Here is an 11049-nt window from a genome sequence, read left to right on the forward strand (position 1 = left end):
TAGTCAACCTGAATATTAAAAATCTCCTATTATATAGTGACTAGCAACTTGTAGTCAAACAAGTCAATGGAGAATCTAAGGCTTGATAAGAAAGAATAAAGAGGTATCTTGACAAAGCACTGATATATCTGGCTATGTTCCCAAAAGCTAAGGTGATAAATATACCAAAGTCATATAATACCTTGGCTGAATCATTATCTAAGCTAACATTCGGTATTACGACAAATAACTCAACGCATGTCTTGATAGAAGAATTATAAAAAAAAAAAAGGCATTAACGAGAAACGTGTTGGCTAGATTGAGAAAAATGAGTCATGGATGTCTCCAATAAAAGCTTATTTGATAAGTAGAGAGTTGCTCGAGAACAAAGTTCAAGCCAAGGTCCTAATAAGAAAAGCTTTTTGGTGCATTATCACTAATGAAAAATAGTACAAAAGATCATTCAATTTGCTTTATTTGAGATGTATAGATGAAAAAAAGGCAAACTATATGCTTAGAGAACTTCATGAAAGAATATATGGAAACCACCTCGGTCTTTGGTTATTGGCTTAAAGGTTTTGAAGAAAGGATACATTGGCCAACCATAAGAAAAGATGCAACTAACCTAGTGAAAAAATGTGAGAAATACTAGAGGTTTACTTAAATACAACATCTGGTCTTAACTGAGTTGAACCTATAATAAGCCTATGGCCTTTCATGTAATGAAAAATGGATATGCTCGGTCCATTTACCCCGACCACTGAATAGGGGAGATTCATGCTAATAATTGTTGACTATTTCATCAAATGGCTTGAAGCGAAAACACTGGCTACAACAACTGATTCTTGGGTCAAGAAGTTTGTTTGAAAAAATATCATTTATCGATTTAGCTTACTTAAGTCCATAATAACAAACATTGAAAAATAGTTTGAGAACCCAAAATTCAAAAAATGGTGTTCCAACCTTGGTATTGATCTAAGGTTCACCTTAGTTGAACATCTATAATCTCATGGATAGGCTAAGGTAGCAATATGACTATAATTGGAGCCTCAAAAAAAGGCTAGATAAAGCCAAAAAAAAATAGGCCAATGAGTTACTGAAAGTGTTATAGGCTTTAAGGATGATCACCAAAGTCCTTACGAATAAAACGTTTTTCAATTTGACTTTTGAAACAAAGCCCATAGTCTTAGTTGAGATTGACTTTCCTTGCCTCTGAGTCAAGCTTGATTCCAATAAGGGTAATGAGGAGGCCTTAAAAGCTAATTTAAACCTGACCGAAGAGTAAAAAGATGTTGCTCTGACAAGTATAGCAACATATCAGCAAGTTTCAAGCTATTACAAAAGAAAGGTTTGACGAAAGGGAACAAAAAATGGTAACCTAGTACTCATAAAAGTGAAAGCCTTTGGAGTCGATAATCAAGGGGAAAAGTTGGCCTCGACTAAGAGAGATCTTACATTATTAAAAAAAGTTATCCGAGTTTGGACTTGTAAATTACAAGACATGAATGAAAATCATATTCCGATGAATGAAATGTGGATAATCTAAAAATTTGTTATTAATAGAAGTTTTCAAGCTGAGCAAGTTTTGTAATCATAAAGTTAATTTAATAACAAGCTAAATAAAAGCTTGAAGTCAAATACACTTTATCTACTTAATCGTTCATATTAAGTTCGAGGTAACGTTTTTGCACAAATATTTGGACAATTGACATCCAACATCATATATCAATAAAACCAAAGGCTAATTTAAGGCTTCTTTACAAGTAATGATCTTTATATTCAAAATATCCAAGTTGATATTTTATAATTTCTTATGCTCAACCATTAATTAATAATTATGCTGAGCTAACACTTGAAAAATTTCTTTAGTAAAGTTTTTGATGATCGATCTCAGACTTTGAATAATTTTTAATAATCATTTTGCCGAATCCAAACTAAGTTTCATGACTAAGCTACATAGTGCATATTATTGAACCAATTCAAGACAAAAGTATATAGAGAAAAGCTAAGTTGAGAAATTGAAAAAATTCATCTTTTATTAATAAGTATGATATATACAAGGTTAGATTTAAAAATTACAAAAAATAAATCTTCAACCCCCTCAATGGGCTACTTCTCAGGAGTTAGCATTTGGGTTTCACTAGCTTGAGCCTCCACTTCAGGCTCCCTACCTTGCTCAACCTCAACCTCGAAAGCAACATTCACAACAGCCTCTATCTACAAGTTTTTCTCATCTTGGACTTTTTTTATTGGCGCTGAACCTTTTGAGACCTTAGATTGTTAATGCTGATTGAGGAAAAGTTAAGATTAGTATAATGAAACTTCATTTCCTTTAGGGCTAAGTCAAAAGAACCGAAAACCTAGTCCCAAGCAAAGTCAGTTTACATGTTGTAAAACTTGTTGGACTCTAAGAAGTTCTTAATAGCTCACTGCTTGACTTGCTTCACGGCAATTAGCTTACTATTTAGCCTTTTCACCTTAACCAACACCTCACTCAACTTTAGGTCAGATTGTTGTTACAAGGACTCAGCTATGGCTTTTTAAACTGATATGTCCTTAAATCTTTGGCTTAAGTCATTGACCTTTTTGTCGAGCTCTTTATTAGTCTTTTTGAACTCAACGTTAAAGACCTTAAGCTTTTTCATTGCCTTATTAAAAAAGTTGAAGTTATAAGCATAAGTCATGATATGTTACTCAATCTTGTAATAGTAAGCTAAAACTCAATAGTAATGCCTCAAGCTTTGTCCCATGTTTTGGGAGTCAGAGGTTGGTAGTCATTCAGAAACTACAAAACAAAAGCTAAGCATAATGATAAAATATAAAACAATATTAATTGATGAATTAAACTGAGCTCACAAATAAGTAAACCTTTTTTGGACAAGGTGACTTGTGTGATCTTCCTTATCACCTCAAGATCCTTATAGGCATTTTCTAAAAAGTTGAACTTCACATTTATAGAGACCCTCTTTAGGGAGAGTTGGAGCTTGACCATAGGCTTAAAAGATGAAGACTCTACCCTTGGCCTTTTTAGAAGCCTTTGAACTGTGCTCTTCTACTTTAGACTCTAAAACACGCTTGGGCTTTTGCCATTAACTTGGCCTTATTGAAAAGGCGGTGTATTAATTATTTTGAGACTTCATAGAAGGGGCACCAAACTAAGAAGGGCTTTGCCCCTTTCTCTCTTTTTGAAAAGCTGTACAGAATGGGACATATCAATACCACTTGCATCTTGACCAAACATGTTTGCAAAGCAAATTCAAGGTAAGAGTTAGTAACAAAATTAACAAAAGTAAACATAGTATGAAAAGTTAGTAAACACCTACCCTAGTACTTGACCTCCTTAATTACATTAAAAGAGGTTAGCTCATAAGCATTAATTAGTAACTTTTCTCATTTGAAGAAGTCATTTATTGTATCTCGAGCATTGAGCTCATTTATAGTTAAAGGGCCAATCTTGACTTTTTAAAAAATGCTTGGACCATTATTTATTTTCCAAACTTCTTTATCTTTTTTCATATAAAAGAAAATGACCTTTTATGTCTTTATTGAGCTCGAACAGTTGCCAAAAATCTTTTTTAAGGGATGACTTGCCATATAATACCAACTCTTATCATAGGAGTACTTCTTCACCTTAAAAAAAATTCTCTAAATAAGGGACAGAAGAAACAAGCCCTAATTCCTTATAAAGAATAACAAATCTTACTTATACTTAAAAGAATTTGGAGTGAGCTGAGTTATAGTTAAATTACAAAACAAAAAAAGCTCTACAATAAAAAAAAATATAAAGGAAATCTTAGGTCGATCACTATAAAGTCCTAGTATACCTAAATTTGTTCAAAATTTAAGAAAACAGTAAACTTATGGTTGGAGGTTAGCATCATGATGCTATACCCCTCAATAGGAAAATCAAACTTGATTTTCACCATGGAGACATAATAAATAGAGCACAGATTAAGATAGTCATCGAGATTGACTCTACCTTTTAGGCTCCTCATCACCTCATTAAGGTTTATACCTAAAGAACAAGGGGTATGAAAGGGGGCGAAGTCTTCATCATTATTGTCGTTAACAACATTTGCCTCACGTTCACTTTTAGCCTCCTCTTTGGCTTGGTCAGACCTTCCGCCTATTTTGAATCGTGAGCCTGCTTAATCTTAAAAGCCTTATCGCTAGGCAACTAGGTTTCTAAAGAATGAATAGGCCTTTTGAGCCTTAATAGGGGCTAAAACCTTCACTACCTCAAAAGATTAAGTTGAAAATGAGTCAAAAAACTACTCAGACTCAGAAGTGAAACCAGAGCTAGACTTTAAGCTCAGATTGTTGGTAGGTGTGAAAAAAAAATTTAAGAAAAGTAAGGATAATTTAGGGGGAGTAGAGGAAGTGGAAGAAAGATTAGACGAAAGAGTGGAACTAACCACAGTTATTAGAATTGGAAGTTTTTAAAGATCAAAATCAATTGTGGCTAGAAGCTTGTCTTTCCCATGGTAAACCCTGTCCCTTTTGCTTGAGGGTTATCCTTCACTTGTTTTTGGCCCTCAGCAGACATCAAATTTAACGAGTAGGCAACTCTGGGTAGTCCCTTCCTATAATGACAAAAGGGACTTCATCATCCGAAATAAGAGCTTTTTGGCTAAGCTAACATCCCCTTACTTTTACCCTAAAGTTATTAAACATGCTAGAATTAGAGGACATAACGAAAGGGAAAAAAAAATGTATTGAAGAGTTTAAGAAGAATAAGGTCAGACAAAAAAAGGCTAGAAGATTTGAAGGTCGGTTAAATCTAGTTGGCTTGAAAACTTAGATGTCTAACTACTAAGGAAATGGGACCTCAAAAGGCCCTTTATATAACCAAGTCTTAGATTAGATACACACTCCATATTAGGCTACATCATTATAACGATTATCGAGAATGACCCTTTACATTCTTAGCTATAATTAAAAAAACCTCCAAATTTTCTCTTTCCTCAATAAATACATATTTGAATAAATCTACTCAAAAAGGTATGTTGGTTCACCCATCATGTAAAACTTACCCTATAAAACCTGCCAATATCACATTGACCATGCACTAGTATTACATCAGACTTTATATGACTCACCACAAAAAATTCATAAGTACCATGTCAATTATCAACATGATAAGATGTCAGATATGTCATGAATGCTACAAGCGTGACATCGATCTTCTCATACCATTACACATGAACTACATCACCTTGAACTTGAATAATGTTATTGTATTCACACCAGCACTTTTTACTCACACCTCGACAAAATGAGGTCGGATTAATCATTGAACAAAAGCTCCAAAGGGAAACACATGTTCAATTAACAACTCGATCTAAACAGAAACAAATCAATTAATCTTACCCTTATCAACCTGACACATCAAACTACTCTATGGGAGGATAGAATATTAAAAATATTTTAGTGTCCAAATGACAAAATGAACTTTTTCCTCATTACTATAAGTCAGTTGACAGATGATTCGTTACATCTTAAATGAATAGTTAACCGTCAACTTAGCTCGGGCCTATAAAACTAACTTAGTCCCTTAAGGTTGATCTCAGATAATATAAACTCAAAACCCTCAATCTCATAAGTATAAATAGCACCATCCACATATTTCTAATCCATATTCAACTCTTTTAACTTTTAAGCTTTTATTTAATTACTTTTTACTTCCACTTTTAGATCAATGTCTGACTTTGAATATTGAAACACAAATACTATAACTATCTCTAACCTTTATCTTTATATGCTCTCTTTCTTTCTCTTATGATTTTAAGATTTTGCTTTCCACGAACAACTTAACACAGACAATCATCCCGTCCTCTTATTGAATTGATATTATATACTAAAGTAGGTTTGTAAGCGATAACCTTTCATAAAAAATTAAATTAAAAGTAAAAAATTACAAATCATAATCAAAGAATCACAAAAATATGCAAAAGTGGGCCTACAGAAATTAAAGCACCAGGTTAAATTCGTCTGTATTCGATGTTGGGCGTTGTTTCATTGTTATATATATTCTGAAATCTATTGAATCTTATCGAAATTTCACCGACAACGATATATCAAATGCATGTATTTATTAAAAGTTTTTTTTTTTTGGTGAGACAGAAAGAAAGAGAGCGACTGGTCATGCAACAAAAATGGAGTTGGAGTTAATGGAGGCTGACGTGCGTCAACGCATCAATTTGGTTGCCCTGTGTGCATAGAAAATGTGGTTGACGGCTCAGATTCTCTGGCTAAAGCAGGATCCTAGAATCCTCATCATACATTTGCAACTTTGCCTCCCTCCATATTACCCACTTGTTCTTTGTTTATCCTTTCTTGATAACGAGACTTCTTTTTTTTCTTTCATTCATTTCTTAGTGGCAATTGAGAAAGGAAAATGTTACTAGCTCTTTTTTTTTGCTTTTACTTAATGTCTTTGGTAGCCCCTTATCCATCCAACCCAAAAAAAAAAAAAAAAAGTTACAGGGGAATTGAATTCTTAAATCATTTTATAGAGATTGTGTTCCAAAACATAGTCACTTCGACTATATTAAGATTAACAATTAAGGGTTTGGTTAAAATGTTTATAAACGCTGATAAAAAATAGTTAAAATATTAAATATTAATTAAGTAAATAATGAGTTAAATCATTTAAATACTATTTTAAATTTCTTTAATTATCATTTAAAACGCTATTTACTTTCATCAAATTTAATAAGTAACAGCGTATTCATCAAATTTAATAAATAACAGTGTATTAACATTTTCTCTCTAATTAATTAGAAACCATGGGTCAAATTTGTGCTACATATTCCAATAATTTCAAATTTCAAGAAATGTGGACATGTGGATAAAAAATTATTATAAAATTAAGATTTTGCTAACGGGTAAATAAAAGCAAGGAGAGTAAAGGATTTTGCTAACAGTGTCTTATATATAAAAGGGCCATTTTTTTACCAAAATATATTGATTTGAAATCTTATTTTTCAAATTATTTTACTTTCAAACTTATTTTTCAATTTTGAGTATTTTCTTATCATGTTATTTTCTAAAATTTTAAAAAAAATTAAAAATTAAAAAACAAGTTTACAATAATTAAACTTTTTTTAACAGGCTTTCCCTTTCTTCTCCTCCATAAAATGTTTGTCTCATGTACTCAAAGTTTCACCTCTCCCCCCCCTTTTTTTTTATTCTCAAGATTCCAAATATTTTTCCACCTTAATCTTCAAATTGTTGAACAACTTTTCATTATTTTATACTGATGATTTCCAAATTAGTAAAACTCAAACTAGATAACTTAGTAAAAACCTTGCCATGTGAATTAGGTTTTGTCCGATACTGATCATGACCTATTGTATCTTGAGAAGGTTTTTTTTTTTTTTTTTGACATTTCTTGTGAAGGCATCTTTAACTAAGAGGGTTGAATTGTCATTGGTGTTAAATATGTCTTCTTCTTCTTCTATTGCTATCATCTTCATTTAACATAGCATTATTCATCATAATATTGTGGGATAGACAATTAAAATCTTCTATTTCAGTTATAAATGGTATTACATCCCAATCAATGTCTTTACCAACAAAATCACCATTATCTAATAGAATTCATGTCTAAAGAAAATATAAAATAAAAAAAAAACTAAGTGTGTCCAAAATCGGCATAAGAGACAAGGACGATAGCTTATCTCTACAAGTAAAGTTTCTAAAAGGTATGGAAATAAAAGGTTATTAAGAAACAAAAGTGTGATTCTAGCTATAAGCAACAAACTTGATTGTTGTAATGATTTTAATTGAGCCTTGATTCCTAGCCAAACAAGACAAATTCCTAAATTTTTTAGAAATCCCACTTTGGTTCTTGTTTGTTTAACAAAAGTGGGCAATATGTTGTATAAAAGATTTCTCAAGAGTATTAATTGATTGAGCTTAAAAACAAGCTAAACATATTTGTAAAGCAAGTCATAAAAGGCTTCAAGCAATATGTGGAAAGCTGCAGGTTTTATGGGCAGTAGTAAAAAACTCATGCAAGGGTATTTTTAAAATTAGTTAAAATACTATTAATAGTAATGTTTTGTATTAAAAATGGTAGTCAACAGACGAAAATTAATGTTTTAAATTTCAATGCATTAAAGAAATAAATTACTTAATATAATAGCCTTAAAAAGTATAATACGGGTACTCATGAGCAAGTTCTCTCATATGAAAATGTTAATCGGTGGCTAATAATACTAGTTAAGGTGATATTTTTAAAAAAATTATAATTAGTGTATTATCTCATCTTAAATTTGGTGATCACAAAAATATATGAATTGTAAAAATCTTTTCTAAAATACTATTTTAATTATCCTTTAATTAATCCTGCCTCGGTATAAACTCCATCATGCATATGCATGCAAAAACATATTTTCTCCTGTTTTATTTTCTTGTTTCAAAATCTAGACCATCTAAAGAGAAATGGCAACTAAAGATTTATCAAAGTTTCACAATTACGACTTTGTTTCAACCAAAGAGACATGGAGATACTTGACATAAATTAAAGCATGATTGTGATGATTCTGCAGCATCATTTATCTCTAATCATCCACTAATTAAGGATTAATAAAGTTAATTAAAAATGTTGTAGGACTGGTATCATGCCAACCCAAAAGCTAATTAATTAATTAATTTCAATCAAACTACTAAACAAATGTGGGCTTTTTCGAGCAAACAAAAAACATCAAATTCTGATAAAACAAATTTTTTTTTAAAAAAAAAGGGGGCATGCGATCCCAATTCCTCCTCAAAGATAAAAAGGCATGCTTTTAGAAAACCTATGAAATTGTGAAAATCCATTGACGTTTAGGCTCTAAAATGAGTTACAGGTCGGAATTGGATTCGGTTTCTCTTGGTTCTAATTAATTGGAAAAGTGAGATTCATTTGCACACACCTGCACCTCTGATTGCTTATCCATTTTTCTGTAGCGCTGCCTCCATTTATTTAACTGTAATTCAACCACCGAAAGCTCTTTTTCCTTTTCAAAATGCTAAACTGTATGAATCAATTGTTTATCCCAAAATTATCTGATTAATTAGAGCTCGCTAGACAAATGAAAAATATTCTTAAAATTCACTTTCTTTATGTACCGGTTCCAATACTTTTGTGAGTATCGTTGAGATTGGAGTTTGTCTCAATTGAAATGCACGTACAAAAAAATAATTAGAGAACGTCGGAGATTATAATCTCAAGCACATTTTGACAATCAAATCAATATCTCATAAATAATTAGACAATAAGATAATAACGTAGTAAAAATTAAAATGCAAAGATTTAATTTTTTTTATTTTTAAATTATGACTCTCTTTTTTTTTTTAAAGGCTATCTTTTCTAAAATAGTGAGATTACCATAATACCTTTTTACACACTATATATTAGTAAAAAAAAAAAAGAAAAAGCCCTTTATTTTTTTTTAAATAAAAATTTTAAAAAAATCATAAAAAATAATTTTAAAATATAAAAAGATAAGAATTTTAAATGTTAAAAAAATAAGATATAATTTTAAAACATAAAAAAAATAGATAAAAAAAGTGAAACCGAGTACATATAAACTAAATGAGCTTGGTGTTTGAGATTTTAAATAGGATGAGAATTTTGCCAAATTTTAATGGTGTGAACTTCAAGTCGAGTAAGGGCCCTACATCCCATTTTTGTGTAAACCATTGTTTAATCATGAAATAAGAATGCTTCCAAAAGTTTTTTCTTTTTTTTATTATGCCCCATGGTATTAGACATTCTGGACAAGCCACGTTCACCCTTACCATCCCATCATCATCACCTTCTTTGGCAGCAGCACCCGATGGCATTATCAACGGTCCCAAATTTTTCCTGTCTAGAATTGTAGTTTATGGCCAGGCCAGGTCAATGCCAGGAAGGGTATTTTAGTTATTCTGAAAATGTTTGGGGCTTTTTCTGTGATTTCATATGGAAAAGGGGAGAAATGGCCACCGGCAGTGCAGCACAGTGCCAGTATCTACGACCCACTGACCCATTGCCCATATAAGTACTTCACGCTCCTTCTTAACTAAATATTAATCACGCGCCTTTTTCTTTCTAAACATTTATAAACCCACAAAAATTTTATTTTTATAAAAATATTTTAAAATAAAATTTTAAATGTATGATATAAGTGAATGCGTTTTTAAAATCATTTATAAAATTAAACTCAAATAAATTTAAAACTATTCTTAATCATATTATAACAAATATTTTAATTTTTTATAATTATTTACAATTTATTAATCACGTATCGGTTTCTATTCTCACTTTCCTTAAGGATATACAAGATAAATAAAAAAAAATTAAATTGAAAAAGCTTAAAATAAAAGTGTTGTAAAATGTTAAAAAAAATTATTTGATAGTATTTTGTATATTTTTAATAAATAACAAATTAAATAGTTAACTAATTAATTAAATCACAAGTTTTAAATAAAAATAAATAACATAAAAATATTTTTTTATTAATTATAATATAAATAAATAAATTCAGTAAAAAATAAACAAAATAAAAAACAATGTGAAATATTATATTTTTTTATAATTTTTTGAAAAATATTTTATTTATAATTTGCATAAAGACTTAAATATACTTTCCACACGCATTAAAAATTTTTAAAATCTAACACATGACTTCTATTTTTATAATAAATAAACTCATCTATATATTAGATCAAACGTTTACAAAGATGTCCAATTTAATTTAGATTAAGTTTATATTGTATAAGGTTTGATTTTTCAATTAAATGATTATTATAATAATAAAAGTTTATTTTTAATTTGGTTTTGAATTTTGATGCTGAAAGTTTAATTTTTTCTTAAGATCTGATTCAATATTTTTAAAAATGGAAAAAGAAAAAAAATCATCCACATAAAAAGCAGGGAGGTAAGAAGGGTAATGTCACGGTCACGCGCACAAAGGAGAGTGGGTTTAAACTTGTCCTTGCACCAAAATAAAACAAGGTGTTTGGTCGCCGCGTCATGCCTGAGTAATTAACGAAATTTTTAATCATTTTGTTTATTTGAATAATCGATATTTAAATCCC

This window comes from Durio zibethinus, chromosome 3, assembly GCF_047325235.1.
Source record: "Durio zibethinus cultivar Kanyao isolate XHJ-2024 chromosome 3, ASM4732523v1, whole genome shotgun sequence".
Lineage (NCBI taxonomy): Eukaryota > Viridiplantae > Streptophyta > Magnoliopsida > Malvales > Malvaceae > Durio > Durio zibethinus.